General features: G+C 53.0%; 1 long non-coding RNA gene across 1 annotated transcript; it reads left to right on the top strand.

Moving 5' to 3' along the window:
- The first annotated feature begins 8,491 nt into the window (after nucleotides 1-8,491).
- Nucleotides 8,492-12,672, top strand: LOC143925574 (uncharacterized). Its single transcript, XR_013262039.1, has 3 exons — nucleotides 8,492-8,644; nucleotides 12,259-12,523; nucleotides 12,611-12,672. It is a non-coding gene; the product is annotated as an uncharacterized LOC143925574 (long non-coding RNA).

Here is a 12,672-nt window from a genome sequence, read left to right as displayed (position 1 = left end):
TAACTTTTGCGCAAACCAATCAATAATCGCTTATTGCGATTTTTTTTACCAAAACTATGTAGAAGAATACGTATCGGCCTAAACTGAGGGAAAAAAATGTTTTTTTATATATTTTTGGGGGATATTTATTATAACAAAAAGTAAAAAATATTGCGTTTTTTTCAAAATTGTCGCTCTATTTTTGTTTATAGCGCAAAAAATTAAAACTGTAGGGGTGATCAAATACCACCAAAAGAAATCTCTATTTGTGGGAAAAAAAAGGACGTCAATTTTGTTTGGGAGCCACGTCGCATGACCGCGCAATTGTCAGTTAAAGTGACGCAGTGGCGAATCGCAAAAAAAGTTGTCTGGTCTTAAAGTGGTTGTAAACCCTTACAACACACTTTGACCTACAGGTGAGCCTAGATTAAGGCCTAGATTAAGGCTTACCTGTAGGTCCAGGAAATATCTCCTAAACCTACATGGTTTAGGAGATATTTGCCTGAAGACAGGCACACTGAGCGCGGCATTGTCAATGACGAAGATGCCGCGCGATGCCGCGCGTGTCGGCACCCGTGCGCATGCGCGGGAGTGACGTAATCGCGGCTTCACCGAATGACAGCGGTGGAGCTGCGAGACCCCACCGAGAAGATGGATGCGGCGGACTACAGGGGACAGCGGTGACATCGCTGGCTCCTGTGTCAGGTAAGTGACACATAATGGACTACTATGCAATGCGATGCGATGCGATGCGATGCATAGTAGTCTATTATGCTTTACCTTTGCAGGGAATGAAAGAGGAAGTAACTCCCATCAGGGTTTACTTCCTCTTTAAGCCAGCAAAATGGTCTGGGGCTGAAAGTGGTTAAGAAGGACCACAAGAACCGCTGAAAAGAGGAAGAGATCCTCCTCTACAGCCTTTCGGAGTAGAAGCCTGAATGTAGGGAGCAGTTCCTCTGCATATGCTTTAACCACTTGCTTACTGGGCACTTAAACCCCCCTCAGTCCCAGACCAATTTTCAGCTTTCAGCGCTGATGCACTTTGAATGACAATTGCGCGGTCATACAACACTGTACCCAAATGAAATTTCTATCATTTTTTTCCCACAAATAGAGCTTTCTTTTGGTGGTATTTAGTTACAGCTCGGAGTTTTATTTTTTGCTAAACAAACAAAAAAAGATGCAAAAAAAAAAAAAAAAAAATCATGTTTTAATAGTTTGTTATAAAATTTTGCAAACGGGTCATTTTTCTCCTTCATTGAAGTGCGCTGATTAGGCGGCACTGATAGGCTGCATTGGTGGGCACTGATGGGCTGCATTGGTGGGCACTGATGGGCTGCATTGGTGGGCACTGATGGGCTGCACTGGTGGGCACTGATAGGCATAGTTAAGGCGGCACTAATAGGCACAGATAAGGCGGCACCGATGGGCACAGATAAGGCGGCACTGATGGGCAAAGATGGGCACAGATAAGATGGCACGGATGGGTGGCACGGATAAGTGGCACGGATGGGTGGCACGGATGGGCACTGATAGGTACCACAGATAGATGGGACTGATGGGCACTGATAGGTGGCACTGATAGGTGGCTCTGATAGGTGGCACTGCTGGGCACTGATGGGCGGCACTGCTGGGCACCGATGGGCGGCACTGCTGGGCACTGATGGGCGGCACTGGGGTGCAGCACCTTTGAGGCAGATTTTGGGTGGCACTGTGGGTGGCACTGCGGGTGGCACTGTGGGCACTGCTGGGTGGCACTGTGGGCACTGCTGGGTGGCACTGTGGGCACTATGGGCACTGCTGGGTGGCACTGACAGGGGGGCACTTACTTTATTTCAGGATGGCACTGCGGGTGGCAGGTGGGCACTGGCAGGGGGCAGGTGTCCGCTGGATATGCTGGCCGTGATCGGGACTGATGTCCCGAACACGGCCGCCGGCGATCGGCTTTTTTTTTTCTCCTCGCGCTGTCAGCGCGAGGAGGAATACTAGCCGATTACCGGCTCCGTTTTATCACATGATCAGCTGTCATTGGCTGACAGCTGATCACGTGATAAGGGGTCGGGATCGACCCCTTACACGGATCGGTGATCAGGCGAGTCTCACGGACTCGCCGATCACAGAGCGCGCCGCGCGCGCCCCTCAGGGGGCGCGCAGGCCGCTCGTAACCAGGACTACGTCAATAGACGTAGTCCCGGAAATGTGGGTCCGCGCTATTGCCGTCATTTTGCAATAGCGCGGTACCCAAGTGGTTAAAGAATTCAGCAGGGAGGCCATCAGGGCCGGGGGTTTTATCATTTTGCAGAGAAGCCACGGCCCGCTAGAGCTCCACCAGTGCAATGGGGCCACCCAGAGCATCTCTAAAATAAGATGTTAAACACAGCAGCTCAATTTCCTCCAGGTATTCGTCCAGTTCCTCATCCGTGCCCGCCATCCGGGGGCGATATAGCTCTCCATAAAATGATGCAAAACATGCATTAATAGAGGCAGGATCAGTCAGCAGCGACCTGTCAGAGTCACAAATGCCCGAGGTAGACACGGGTGAGGAGCTCTCCCTGGCCAACCATGCCGGCATACTCCCAGTTTTTTCCCCATGTTGGAATATGCGTTGGGATTGATGGGTTTTAGTAGCAGATGTTCAGAGCAGAAGAACATCTCTCAATGCCGCCTGAAAATCAAAGTACACTGACAGGGAGTCCTCCACCTCAAGGGCAGCCACCCTCCCTTCTGCCCTCGGTAGATCCTCCCGCAATCCCCAACCCACCTGATGGACGTGAGACTACAGGCTGCCTCTGGAGAACGCTTTATAAGCTTTGTGGGGAGGAAGCCCTTGTTATCATTAACCACTTTCAGCCCCGGGACCATTTTGCTGGTCAAAGACCAGACCACTTTTTGCGATTCGGCACTGCGTAGCTTTAAAACGGTTCTTCACCCTAAAGGGGAAGTTCCGCTAATCTGATCCCTCCGGTGCCACAATCGGCACCTTTCAGGGGGGAGGGGGGTGCAGTTACCTGGATAATCCAGGTATCTGCACCCACTTCCGGGCAGACCGCCGCAGACACACCCCCCGCCCCCCCGTTGTGTTCTGGGAAACACACAGTTCCCAGGACACAGCGGGGGACCATAAGAGACGCGCAGCGCGACTCGCGCATGCACAGTAGGGAACCGGGCAGTGAAGCCCTCATGCTTTACTTCCCGATTCCCTGACAGAGGATGGCGGCGGTGGCAGCAGCGAGACGAGCGATCGCTCGTCATCTGCCGCCGACATCGCTGGACCCCGGGACAGATAAGTGTGATTTTATTAAAAGTCAGCAGCTGCAATATTAGTAGCTGCGGGCTTTTAATATTTTTTTTTTTAGGTGCAGAACCCCTTTAACTGACAATTGCGCGGTCGTGCGACGTGGCTCCCAAACAAAATTGACGTCCTTTTTTTTCCCACAAATAGAGATTTCTTTTGGTGGTATTTGATCATCTCTGCGTTTTTTTATTTTTTGCGCTATAAACAAAAATAGAGCGACAATTTTGAAAAAAAATGCATTATTTTTTACTTTTTGTTATAATAAATATCCCCCAAAAATATATAAAAAAAACATTTTTTTCCCTCAGTTTAGGCCGATACGTATTCTTCTACATATTTTTGGTAAAAAAAAATCGCAATAAGCGATTATTGATTGGTTTGCGCAAAAGTTATCACATCTACAAAATAGGGATAGTTTTATGGCATTTTTATTAATAATTTTTTATTATTATTTTTTTTACTAGTAATGGCGGCGATCTGCGATTTTTATTGTGACTGCGACATTGTGGGGGACCCATCGGACATTTTTGACACATTTTTGGGACCATTGTCATTTATACAGCAATCACTGCTATACAAATGCAGTGCTTCCTGTGTAAATGACACTGACAGTGAAGGGGTTAACCAGTGGGTGGCAGTGTAGGGGTTAAGTGTTCCTAGGGGTGTGTTACTAACTGTGGGGGGGGCTGGGCTTTCATTTAGTGAACACTGATCTCTGCTCCAATCACATGGAGCAGAGATCAGCGTCACTAGTTGCTAGGCAGAACGGGGAGATGCTGTTTACACGGCATTTCCTCCATTCAGCCGTCCCGTGAGACGATCGCGGGGATGCCCGCTGTGATCGAGTCCGTTGGACCCGCGACCGGACTCACGGGGGCCCCGACCGGCGTGCAGCCGGCGGCGCGCTCGCGATGGCAGGGCGGCATTGAAGATTGGACGTACCTGTACGCCAATATGCCTGCCCGTGCCATTCTGCCGATGTACATCGGCGTGCGCTGGTCGGGAACCGGTTAATTAGGGGACAAGGTGCTTTGCTGGGGGGGGGGGGACCTGTTGAGAGCACGTGGCCTGGCATTTTTAAGGGGACCTCATGCTTTTTTTTTTTTCTTGAGTTTGGATTGGGGTTCAAAGAATTACCGCTCTAAGGTAATGACTTCTCCCAAAACAGCTGTCTCCACAATCCCACAGGGTGCTGGCTCTGTTTGCAACAGGAACTGAAGTAGAAAAGATGAAGCTGGATAGCCGCACTCTAAATTTTTCCACTTTATTTCAAAAATATAATTAAAATCATAGCATCTAGGCTGGTAAACATAGTCATGGCTAAGCATAGCTGACTAAGCACCGTGTTGGGTGTGAAACATGTCAGCGGCTGTGCAGTTAGTCTGTTTACCAGCCTAGATGCTATGATTTTAATTATATTTTTGAAATAAAGTTGAATAATTCAGAGTGCGGCTATCCAGCTTCATCTTTTCTACTTTGGATTGGGGTTCCCAATGAAATTCATACAAGACCCAAGAGGCTGCTATAGAATTTGCAGGGGCCTCATGCCATTTTGTTTGGGGTCCTCATATCAGATCTGAAAGGCCTGGTATAAATTATGGGGGCGCCCATATAGTAAAATTTTACTATAGGCCGGGAGGGAGCACTGGAGTTTTGTGAGGATGTTGTAAAGGACTTTGGGCTGCAGCAGAACCATGGCCCGGAGAACTCTGTGTTATAATGTGTTCTTAAGTTATCCAGAGCTGGTCACTAATTTGCTTGTGGCTTCTTAGTTAGTCCTATGGGGGGAGACGGACTGTCTATGGAGTGGGGGTGAGCTTGGTATTCGCCCGTTTGCAGTACATTATGGGGCATTCGTGGCAAATTCAAGCGCTGCGGAATGCCCCATAATGCACTGCAAGATCGCATTGCTGTATGATGATGATTGGCCAAAGCATGCACCTGACGCACCTGCATGCTTTGGCCAATCACAGCGCCCTCTGCTAAGAGAGCCACAATTGGCCAAAGGAAGGGTGCCTTTGGCCAATCATGGCTCAAGGTGACTAAGTCCACGTCCCACACTATATAAGGCTGCCTACACGGTGGCCCTGTGTAGTGTTGGTGTGGATGGATAGCTTGAGTTAGATTAAGCAGGCAGGTTATTCAGTTAGTGGCAGTGTATTTGATATATATATATATATAGGGGCCAATATATAGGGGCCAATCTGCTATCAGTACACCACCATCTGATTGTAGTAGGAAAATTTCCCTACCCCAGTTGCTAAACAGTAAAAATAAATTCGGTCCCAGCCATCCACATGCTCAGGGTCTAAATTGCTAGCACTCCAACCGCTGCCTTTTCAGCTGGTAGACTCGGCCCCCTTTCATGAATTTGTGGAATGTGCTGTACCTCAGTGGCAGGTTCCAAAATGCCATTTCTTTTCATGGAAGGCCATTCCGGCTCTCTACCACTTGTGGAAGGCAATGTCTTGGCCTCGTTGGACAGGGCGGTCAGCAGTAAGGTGCATATTACCGCTGACTCATGGTCCAGCAGGTATGGGCAGGGGCATTACCTTTCCTTCACGGCGCACTGGGTAACTCTGCTGGCAGCTGGGAAGGATGCAGGACGGGGTTCAGTATTGTTGGAGCTTGTTCCACCACCACGACTCCAAAATGCTACTAGTGGTGAGTCTGCCACACCTCTCTCTTCCACTCCCTCCTCTTCTTCTTCCTCTAGGACCTCTTCTGCAAAATTGTCCTTTGAACCAGCGGTGCTCTGTAGGCATTCAAGGGGCTACGCAAGCAGTCAGGCTGAACGATGCCATGAGGTGCTTGAGTTGGTCTGCTTAGGGGACAGGAGCCACACTGGGGCAGATATTCTGTCAGCTCTGCAGGGGCATGTTCAGAGGTGGTTGATGCCACCTCAGCTTCAACCAGGAATGGTTGTATGCAATAATGGCACCAACCTTCCCTCCACCCTCCGACAGGGACACTTGACCCATGTTCCCTGTTTGGCACACATCCTGAATTTGGTGGTGCAGCGGTTCTTGGGCAGGTACCCCGGGCTTACCGGATGTCCTGAGGAAGGCCAGGAAAGTCTGTGGTCATTTCCGCCAGTCATAAAATGCCAGTGCTCGGCTGGCTGACGTTCAAAGAGAATGCAACCTGCCCACCAACAGCCTCATATGTGACATGCCCACAAGGTGGAACTCAACGTTGGCAAAGCTGCAGCGGCTGCACACGCCGCAGAGGGCCATCAATGAGTACCTGTGCGACTACGGCACCAGGACAGGGTCAGGGGAGCTTGGTTTTTTCTCACCACGCCAGTGGGGCATGATCAGGGATGCATGCACTGTCCTGTCACCGTTTGAGGAGGCCACAAGGATGGTGAGCAGTGGCAGTGCATGCATCAGTGACACTGAACCTCTTGTCCACCTCTTGGAGCATACGCTGCATGGAATAATGGACAGGGCACTTGAGGCAGAACAGAGGCAGGAAGAGGAGGACTTCCTTGCCTCTCAAGGCCCCCTTTATCCAGACAGTATTCCTGCTGTGCCACCCATCACACAGGAAGAGGAAGAGGAGGAGGAGGAGGAGGAGGAGGAGGATTGTGTCGGCATGGACATGGAGGATAACACTCAGCAGCAGTCTTCAAGGGATAGTTTTCAGTCCCCAGAAACCCATGGACTTGTACGTGGCTGGGAGGAAGTGGTTCCTGACAACGACATCCTCAGTGACCCAGAGGACTCACAATGGAATGCGTCTGCAAACTGACGCTGCATGGCCTCAAGACCCAGTATATATATATATATATATACTGGGTCTTGAGGATGGACCACTGGCCAGAACTTGATCAATATGGCCTGTCCTGCATCCAGCGTTCTTTCTGAACGCACATTCAGTGCTGCTGGAGGGTTTGTAACGGATCATAGAGTCCGCCTGTCCACAGACTCCGTTGATAGGCTCACATTCATAAAAATGAATCAGTCTTGGATCAGCAGCTACCAAGCACCTGATGCTGATGTAACTGGTTGATTTTTCTATGGATGTGGGATCCCTTGTAGGCGGCCTATGCTGAGTGATTATCCTATTCCTCCTCAATCTTGATCATGCTAGCTTCCAACAATATGTTTGGTTCAGGGCACCACCACTGACTGAGGAACAATTTTTCTGACCCTGTTGAACAGGCGCATGCAATTACAATCCTTGGTATAATATTTCACAGCAGGGCCCGTTCCCGCGCCCACCGAGAGTAACTGTGGGGGGTTACAGTGTTGTGGCACCAGCACCACCCAAGGCCCAATTGTCTGCAGAGTAAGCAGTAAAGTGGAGTGTGGGACGTTCTGTTACAAGGACGGTCCCACCAGGCAGGGATGTGGAATGAGAGTCGGGGGTGGGGGATGTACAATATATGGGGGAGGAGTAGTCAGGTCCAGACAGGCAGGAAGGAAGGGAGACATCAGGACAACGTAGGTCAGCAGCAGACCAGCCAATCAGGTAATATTATCCACCCGGTGGGAGGAGCGGTCACTCCGAGGGATGCAGCTTAGAGTGGAACTCTAATGGCCTATAGAAAGAAACATCCATCCCCCATGAATAATTCTGCTTCCAACCCCAGTGTGTTCTGTACATCGCCTCCAGCATGGCACCTGTTTCTTCCTGCTGGTGGCGGCCATTTTTTTGAAGCCCAGAGCCCCTGAGCAGCAGTAAATCATAAAGCAGAACTAAACTCATCGATTGAATGCTTTGTAAGAACAGTTACATTCCTGGAATGCCGGGATTGTGAACTGTGACATCTTCTTGTGTTCTCAGACCATCAGATGGCCGATGTCCTCAGTGATCACATGTGCAGCACCATGGCAACCGCAGACCAAACAGAGGCAAGATGGCGGCTTCCTCGGATGCGGAGTAGAGGAAGGTTTAGCTCCAGTTTTAGTTTTAGTGGGAGGACATCGTCCAATCAGAGGGAGGGCAGTGAGGGAAGGCCAATCGGTGTGCGGAGGAACGATGGGATTTGGGAGATCTCGGGTGAGAGATTTCCCGGAGGAGAACATTTGGTATTGGGGGGATTATGGGGGGCATTTCCTGGTGGGGGGATATTTGGTGACAGCGAGGGGATAATGAGAAGACATCGCTCAGAACGCACTATGAATCGATTATATAACACGGAGCTCCGCTCTCCCCTCCTCCACCAACATGGCCGCCGCCACTCCGCACTGCGCAGATTTCTGCCCCAACCAACATGGCGGCGGGGAGGAGCCAGAGCGGGGTGTAGCTGAGATGGGCGGTACCGGAACACTGAGGGCGCGGACACTTCCGGAAAAGGCGGAGTCACGGCCAGAAAGAGTCGCGGAGCGCACAGAGACTTCCGGATAGCAACAGAGCGAGGAGGTGAGAGACCCCCCAAATATCCTCTGTACCCCCTCCCCCATCTCTGTGTATATATCTCTCCCTTCCCCCATATCTGTGTATATATATATCTCTCCCTCCCCCCCGTATCTGTGTATATATACTCCCCTCATCTCTATATAAATATACCCCCCTCCTGTCTGTATGCGTGTATATATATATATATATCTATCCCCTCCCATATATATATATATATATATATAATATATATATATATATATATATATATATATATAATGTATATACACACACACACACACTCACCTCCCTCTGTATATATCCCCCTCCCCATCTCTGTATCTATATACTCCCCCCGACTCTGTGTGTGTATATATACCCCCTCCCCCCATATCTCTATACACTCCCCTCTCCCATCTCTCTCTATATCTCTATCCCCCATCTCCCAGATTGTACCCCTATAGTGGAGATGTTATGTTGGGGTGGGGGGGCATTGTGGGAAGGATGAGGAGATTACTGGTCAGATAATAAGGGGGAGGAGCTGGGAGGATGTTCTACTGATCACATGACTGGGTATAAGGAGAGCATCTTAGAGAGTGCAAGTGTCAGAGAAGTGATGGCGGCCGAGGTCATCGGTTTGATAATTGTCCAATCATCTGCCTCCACCCCCCCATATCACCTGCCTCCGCCCCCCCCCCATATCACCTGCCTCCGCCCCCCCCCCCCCCATATCACCTGCTCCGCCCCCCCCCCCCCCATCTCCTCCTCCTCGGAGGATTCAGACAATCCGGAGAGATCGCGGTGTGATGGAAGGGCCCCAATATTGGAGGGCGGGGCTCTCAGGGGCCGCTGACTGTGATTGTGTGATGTCATCACTTCATGAGCTCAGGAAGATTTCCACCAATCCCAGTCTGTGGTGACAGCTCACCGCCCGGAAATACGAGGTAAAGATCCCTCATGGGAAGAAGAAGCCGGATCTGAGCGTGACCCGGGAACCCGCCGTCTTCTCCGGGCCAAACCTCCTTCTAAATGGTCTGTAGCAAAGTGGAAACCGCTCTGCAGTCAGACAAATATAAACCGGTGAGCAGCTCATCGTCTGATCCAGAGAGGAGAGCGACCCCCCGGGTTATCAGCGCTCAGTTCACAAGCCGGCATCTCTGATATGTTTAGGGGGGAGGGGCATTACTGTGTATGAAATGGGCAACTTCACATCTGGAAAGGCACCACCCAGAGAACGTCTTATTCAGGGAAGACCTTCCATGTTCCAGGGAGGACGATTCTAATCCTCATCCTGCGCCTGACACCAGCATGGCCTCCTAGTAGAAGAGTCCGGGGGCTTTACTGGTCACCTGCAGTCCACACCTTTCACCATTAGAGGGAAGAATACAACAAAGACGACCCGGGAATGTGGAGCAGTCAGAATCCGATTATCCGACCGGAACGACATTCCTCTCCCCAGAACTCCACCAACCGTCTCCTCACTTCCCCCCCCCGACTCTTATCACTTCCCCCCCCCCCCCCCCGTCTCTTATCGCTTCCCCCCCGCGTCTCTTATCGCGCTTCTCCCCCCCCCGCGTCTCTTATCGCGCTTCTCCCCCCCCCCGCGTCTCTATCGCGCTTCTCCCCCCCCCCCCCCCGCGTCTCTTATCGCGCTTCTCCCCCCCCGCGTCTCTTATCACGCTTCTCCCCCCCCGTCTCTTATCGCGCTTCTCCTCCTCCCCCCCCGTCTCTTATCGCGCTTCTCCTCCCCCCCCCGTCTCTTATCGCGCTTCTCCTCCCCCCCCGTCTCTTATCGCGCTTCTCCCCCGCGTCTCTTATCGCGCTTCCCCCCCGCGTCTCTTATCGCGCTTCTCCCCCGCGTCTCTTATCGCGCTTCTCCCCCCGCGTCTCTTATCGCGCTTCTCCCTCCCGCGTCTCTTATCGCGCTTCTCCCCCCGCGTCTCTTATCGCGCTTCTCCCCCCGCGTCTCTTATCGCGCTTCTCCCCCCGCGTCTCTTATCGCGCTTCTCCCCCGCGTCTCTTATCGCGCTTCTCCCCCCCCCCCCGCGTCTCTTATCGCGCTTCTCCCCCCCCCCCGCGTCTCTTATCGCGCTTCTCCCCCCCGCGTCTCTTATCGCGCTTCTCCCCCCCCCCCCGCGTCTCTTATCGCGCTTCTCCCCCCCCCCCGCGTCTCTTATCGCGCTTCTCCCCCCCCGCGTCTCTTATCGCGCTTCTCCCCCCCCCGCGTCTCTTATCGCGCTTCTCCCCCCCGCGTCTCTTATCGCGCTTCTCCCCCCCCCGCGTCTCTTATCGCTTCTCCCCCCCCCCGCGTCTCTTATCCGCTTCTCCCCCCCCGCGTCTCTTATCGCTTCTCCCCCCCCGCGTCTCTTATCGCTTCTCCCCCCCCCGCGTCTCTTATCGCTTCTCCCCCCCCCCCCCCCGCGTCTCTTATCGCTTCTCCCCCCCCCCCCCCGCGTCTCTTATCGCTTCTCCCCCCCCCCCCCCCCGCGTCTCTTATCGCTTCCCCCCCCCCCCGCGTCTCTTATCGCTTCTCCCCCCCCCCCCCCCGCGTCTCTTATCGCTTCTCCCCCCCCCCCGCGTCTCTTATCGCTTCTCCCCCCCCGCGTCTCTTATCGCTTCTCCCCCCCCCCCGCGTCTCTTATCGCTTCTCCCCCCCCCCCGCGTCTCTTATCGCTTCCTCCCCCCCCCCGCGTCTCTTATCGCTTCTCCCCCCCCCCCCGCGTCTCTTATCGCTTCTCCCCCCCGCGTCTCTTATCGCTTCTCCCCCCCGCGTCTCTTATCGCGCTTCTCCTCCCCCCCGCGTCTCTTATCGCGCTTCTCCTCCCCCCCGCGTCTCTTATCGCTCTTCTCCTCCCCCCGCGTCTCTTATCGCGCTTCTCCCCCCCCTCCCCGTCTCTTATCGCGCTTCTCCCCCCCCTTCCCCGTCTCTTATCGCGCTTCGCCCCCCCCCCTCCCCTGTCTCATCGCTTCTCCATGCTGTTATGGTGGTTCGGTGATTCTTATTTGAAGCTCAGAAGATGCTCTGTGTGTGACTCTCCCCCTCCTGTTAGTGAGCATTTTCATAGACCTCTATGGGGGGGGGAGTGGTTGTCATAGACCTCTATGGGGGGGGGGGATTGGTTGTCATAGACCTCTATGGGGGGGGGATTGGTTGTCATAGACCTCTATGGGGGGGGGGATTGGTTGTCATAGACCTCTATGGGGGGGGATTGGTTGTCATAGACCTCTATGGGGGGGGGGGGATTGGTTGTCATAGACCTCTATGGGGGGGGGGGGATTGGTGGTCATAGACCTATGGGGGGGGGGGGGGATTGGTTGTCATAGACCTCTATGGGGGGGGGGATTGGTTGTCATAGACCTCTATGGGGGGGGGATTGGTTGTCATAGACCTCTATGGGGGGGGGGGGGAGTGGTTGTCGCAGACCTTCGGAGTGCTTTAGAAAAGCGTCCAATGTCACATCAGGTGTGAACGAGGCCCAATGGAGTGTTGGTAAGGAGGGGTGGGGGCTACACCGAGCTAAACATGGCCCCGCCCCAACTTTTTTGAGACATGTTGCTGCCTTCAGTTTCACAATCGCCTGATTCGTTTCCCTCACTGGCGGGTTGCAGATGATCCTCTTCTTCTCTTTTCTCCACAGGCCGTTGCACACAATTTCCAGGTCCTGTGGGTGGGGGATGGGAGACGATGCGGCTTCTGAGCGATTGGTGAGAGATGTTGCGGGTCCCAATCAGAAGATGAATCTTCTCATCCGCGGTCTCCTCCTCTTCCTGATCGGAGTCTTCCTGGCACTTGTACTGAACCTCCTACAAGTCCAGAGGAACGTCACCCTCTTCCCCCCGACGTGCTGTCCAGCCTCTTCTCCTCCACCTGGTGGGTGCCGCTGTGCTGCGGGACGGCTGCAGGTGAGTCTCCCCCCTCCCCCCCCGGGACCCCCGGAACCTCCGATGTCTTCTATGGTCAGTTCTCTTATGTCTCTCCTCTCTTCACAGCCGCCATCGGCCCTCTGTACCCGTGTATTGACCGCCAGCTGGGGGAGCCGCACAAGTTTAAG

The sequence above is a fragment of the Lithobates pipiens genome, unplaced genomic scaffold (assembly GCF_037356315.1).
Source record: "Lithobates pipiens isolate NorthernLeopardFrog02 unplaced genomic scaffold, aLitPip1_a1.2 Scaffold_22, whole genome shotgun sequence".
NCBI classification, from domain to species: Eukaryota; Metazoa; Chordata; class Amphibia; order Anura; family Ranidae; genus Lithobates; species Lithobates pipiens.
This window is presented reverse-complemented; position numbering and strand designations above follow the sequence as displayed.